Source organism: Lolium perenne, chromosome 7, assembly GCF_019359855.2.
Source record: "Lolium perenne isolate Kyuss_39 chromosome 7, Kyuss_2.0, whole genome shotgun sequence".
Taxonomy (NCBI): Eukaryota; Viridiplantae; Streptophyta; class Magnoliopsida; order Poales; family Poaceae; genus Lolium; species Lolium perenne.
The window spans coordinates 200,245,456-200,250,541 of NC_067250.2; the positions used below are offsets into that span (position 1 = coordinate 200,245,456).

At 44.5% G+C, this 5,086-nt stretch overlaps 1 long non-coding RNA gene across 1 annotated transcript; it reads left to right on the forward strand.

Annotated features, from left to right (window-relative positions):
- Positions 1-221: 221 nt before the first annotated feature.
- LOC127314508 (uncharacterized) lies at positions 222-3,645 on the forward strand. The gene is made up of 3 exons (XR_007859695.2): positions 222-706; positions 792-934; positions 1,764-3,645. It is a non-coding gene; the product is annotated as an uncharacterized lncRNA (long non-coding RNA).
- Positions 3,646-5,086: the final 1,441 nt, after the last annotated feature.

The following is a 5,086-nucleotide window of genomic DNA, read 5'->3' on the forward strand; positions in this document are numbered from 1 at the left end:
GGAACGGCCAATTACCAACCTATATAAGAACTTGAATGCATAATGTAATGTCTCGTGGTTGCGGTATAGCTAGCGGGTTATGTTTTCTTTTTTACGAAACACTTTATAGACACAGACGCTCACATATTATCTAAACAGATTAAAGCTGTTGCAATCCCTAGCTTCTCAGAGATTTGCCGGTGCGGCACCGCCGTGTGGGCCAGCGTAGCGTACGCCTGCTGGAGCCGACCAGACCAGACCAGCCCACCGCCCAGCGCCCAGCGGACCCCCTGCCCTCTCGCTCCTTTTTCTTTCTGGCAACCGAGATGTAGTGCGCCGCCGCCTAGGGTTAGCAAGCGCCGCCGCCGCATCCGCCCGTAAGGTTCCACCGCCGCACCCCTCCGCGCCGTCTCTTCGGTTCCGCGCCTCCTCCTGCCCGCTGCCTCGGTTCCCCACCGACAGGCCGACGAGCGACGAGATGAGGACCTGGTGCTCGGCCGACCGCAAGTTGGCGCGCAGGAGCTAGCCCTCCCGCACCTCGCCCGCAGGCAGGGACTGCAAGCTCATCGACCTACGCCATGGACGATCCCAGCCGAACGGCATCTCAATTTTTGTTTGCGTGCTTGAACTTTGCGTTTGCGGGCTGTGCGGCCGACGAAAACATGTAACTTTCACGAGAGCCTCTTCTGGCGGCTGGCTGCTTACATGTATTCTGCAGTTTCAGCAGGTACATGCGTGTATGGAAATTGCTATGTTATATGTACAAAATATTATCTGCATACTGATCTGTTATTTCTCTTTGAAATTTTCAGTTAATATGATCGCTTGAGCCAGGTTTACTATGGACAAGGATTGGTGGGCGCGAAGCTCCTGAACCATTCATGAGTAAGCACGGCACGCTGCGTGTGTGCTCGCTTTCAACGTCCATGCAGCCAAGGAAGGTTCATGGTCCATGGTATCTTTTCTCTCTCTCTCTCTCTCTCTCTCTCTCTCTCTCCGGATTCACTGTATGTGTGTTGCAATTACTTAAAGTTGAAAGATTTCGGTGAGGTCCTGCTCTGCAGCATTCCTATTCGCTCCCATATCCGGTGCCTCATGTCCGGCCAGCTTTGCAGCCATAACGACGCTAAATCTAAGACAAGCAGGAGTCCCCCCCCTTCACCTCTCTCACCCCCATTGGTGCACACACCTATTCAGTAACATCGTTAGTTTGTTGATTGGTGTAGGCTGGCCCAAATAAGGTGTTGACATGCTCATTTGTCTCATTTTTCCTAAATGCTGCTGCAAGAAGGCACATAGCAGTTGCATTTTCCAAGCTTTGTGTCAAATTTGTGATAGGTTGGGCAAATAACAGAGTAAAGCATATAGTTTTATTTATTCTGTAGCAAGCGTTAGTGCTATGAAATTTATGGTTCATGAGAAGAACTGATAGATTGCATAAGACCAGACCTTTCATAGTTATATGATTTACTTTAATCTTATATTAGGATCTTAGCCAAAACACGGGTGCAGATCCTCTCCTTGTGCCGGTTTTTATGGGTCACTTGAGACTTATTAACATGTCGATCTTCTGAAAAAAACAGTTCAATGACATGAGTCTTTGATATATATATATCACTGGTTAATGGCTAATGGTTTATACACTTAATGAGAAAAAAACGCGCCATGAAAATTCGGGTCCACAATGTCCAAACACATTTATTTCTTTTATGTGTTGTACCAATGTTTATACATATTTACAATATTTACCATGTTTCTGAAATTTGTGAATTTTTGTCTACAAGCCAGACTGCAGCTTGCTCTACTGTCTACATATGAACTGCACTACCTGTTTTCATCTTACATATGTGAGTTTCTTCTTACTGAAACTAATTGTACATCTGTATATTATTAAGTGGTGCCTACTAACCATTCATAGAGTTAATATATTCAGTCACATTTCTCATTATTCTTACTGAAACTATGTGCATGTACCTTCAGTACAAATCTTTAGTAGAGGTATTTCTCACTATCCGTATGCGGTGACAGGCCTATCGTATTTGCATCTTTTGAGTTAAGCCTAGCGAATGCCCTTGCAAATGGACTACAAGCATGCACATTTGTTAGAAGTCAGAGTATGTGCATGCTGTGCGAGCTTTTCATTTACTATTTAGAGTAAGTTAAATTTTCTTAATGTAAGGACTATAATTCAGTAACATGTTCTGGTAGGCAACAATCAGCTATAGCTAAGGCCACACCACAAATCTTCGTACAATTAGCCCGAACAGGTTATCAATAGGGGAAATACATTGCGACACACTGGATTATCTTGGAAAAACTCATGCTTATAAAAAAGAATGGTGACCTGGGCTATGGATGATGTTATTGCTTGCCACTATGATCCAAAAGGCATTTTCTGTGCTAAATCTGTTGCAGAATCTAAATTGAAGATAAGTAAAGAGAATCAATGGCGGTTCATTTACTGATAGCTCTCAACCAGACCTAATATGAAAAAAATGTTTAGAAGCCGAACTATCCGTACAATGTAAAACACTTATTGCGGAGATTGCAAAATATCTCTATTGCTCCGAGGAGGAATTTGCACTAGCAAGGAAAGACATTGACACCTTCTGTTCAATATACATTCGATTTGATTGAGATGGTTCACATAATTTTTTTGTTCGAAGTTTGTAGCGTTATTTGTGAGTCTTAACCTGCATAATATCAGAAATTTAGAGACTCTTGAGCACTGCAAGTTTGCACTCAATTTTCGTGGAATCCTCTCCCTAGAATCCAATTCGTATTTGATAGTCTTAACTTCTATTTGAAAGTAGTGGGAGGGAAGAAATAATAGCAGGAGTGTTGAAAGAAGTGATATTCTGAGGTACTATGCTTTATCAGCACACTGCTGAATACATCAATGATCACATGCTACCCAAGTTCATGTGGTGGAAACCTCCTGATGCTGACAAATTGGAGCTCAGTATTAAAGGCTTCTACAGTGCTGGATTGAGCTGGGATGGCCGGGATTTCGTAATTTGGGATTGCATAAAATGTTTATCGCCGCTTGATCTGGTCGGTATGAGCAGCTTCAAGATACTGTGTAGGCTGAAGTCAGAGTTCTATATGTTATATAGCAGTGCCCTTACTTTCGTGTGTTAACTTAATCACTGTATGGGTAGAACCCTTCTTAGTTCAGTATTGGGTCTTTATCCAACTTAGGCAATGTACAGTGTAGCTATTTATTTATTACCCCTGCTCAGTATGCAAATGGAGATATTTACTGTACATACATCTTTCTGATAGATACATATATATACAGCAGAACAAGGTGTTTTTCCTAAATGTAACCCGTAGCTAGCTCCTTTAAGCGAAATTGATTAAATCTGGTGGAGGTCCTCACTCATGTGAGTTTATGGGCTTGATTATAATACTCTACTTTGTTTGCCTTTACGTCTCTTGGGGTGAAGGTTGATCCTTGGGATAGTGAAATGGTATTTCTGTAGGAACACAATTTGCTGCTGGTCCTCTTCATATGGGGAGCAAGAATGAGATAATTGTTGCCATATTTGCGTGCTCTTTTTTCCCAAGATGCTGACAACTAATTGAGCAGGCAACATCTATAAATTGTATTGCAATTGACCATTTAATTTATGAGATGTTTGAGACTTGCTTACCTTCGGAGAAAATATGCGATTGATGTCACAATGTCATGTTTTGTTTAATCTCCTTTCATGTTGTGAAATTTTATCACGAGGGAGTAAATGACCGATAAACAGACATGTAAAGTTTTTGTATAGCACCTATAAAGTTTTTTTTTTTGAGAATTTCTCTGCATTCATATCACGGAAAGATACAAATTTGTTGACCCTTACAAGCACAGAGAAACACAAACACAAAGGACCAGAGAAACACAAACACAAAGGACCAAGAACACCTAGAACACCCTAAGACCACCATAACCCATGAAGATCTCTGGAGCCATCCCATAAACTTGAGAGAAGACCCCTGCAGCAGAAAGAACTACAACCAAGCGCAAGCAGGTCATCATCTTCGACCACGGTGTAATTGCCACCACGCTGCTTCCTCCTTCCTTGACACCAGCGCCGAGAAGGCATGGACACCAATCCAACACGCTTGCAGCAGCCGTCGCCATCTTTGGCTTTGAGTACCGCGAAAAGTGTCCCTTCCGGAAGGAATGGAACTCGAGTCAACCGACCGGTCCAGCACCGCGGCCGGGCCATCCGCGCGGGCAAACCAGGAACTCCCTCCAGCATCAGTGCCGAGGAAAAAGAAGAACAACAACAGCAAATCATACCGACAAGGAGGAAGAAGAGTCTATCTCCCGACCATCTGGCCGATTTTGGCGTTGCCACGTCGAACCGCCTCCTCCCCTCGCCACCAAGGCCGGTCTGACATGGGTATACCCTTCGGGTACCCATTATTGGTATACCTGGATCGGCTCGGCCCAATATGGAGAAGGCCCAACAAGGCAACCCGAAGAAGTAGTTGACTAGGACTCTTGTAAAACCCTAGGCTGGTTGCATATATAAAGCTAGCCAGGGCACCCGAAATAAGGAGGACAATAGATAGACAACATAGCTCCGCCTACGGCGGCACCCTGTAAACACATCTATGATCATATACTGGATTGCTAGCAGCACGTAGGGATCCTCCACCGAGGGGACCCGAAGCTGGGTACGTCGTGTGCCTAATCTCGCTCCCGGAATCTCCATCGTCGCTCTCTCCCGAAACCCAAGTGTACAATACGTAGGCATTGCCGAGGTGTTCCCTCGTCAATTGGCGCCGTCTGTGGGAATCGCGATGACTGGATTTTGTAATCCGGGCGGGACCATCGTCTTCAACATCCAGATCGCATCTGGTCTTCAACAAGAGCAATGGCAGTTACAATTCGCGCGGCTAGATACCCGAGCATCGCTAGTGCGGCCATCAATCGTCGGCTTCACATGTCTTCGCGTAGGAAATTCAGCCAGATCAAGCAGCTCAATTAAAGTCATCTCTGGTATATAAATTCAAGGAAGCCAAACAAAGCAAGTATTGCATCGATTGGAGAGCTCAAGATCGGTTCTGTAGTGCAGTCTCCACGTGACTTTGTTTGTTGAGGAGT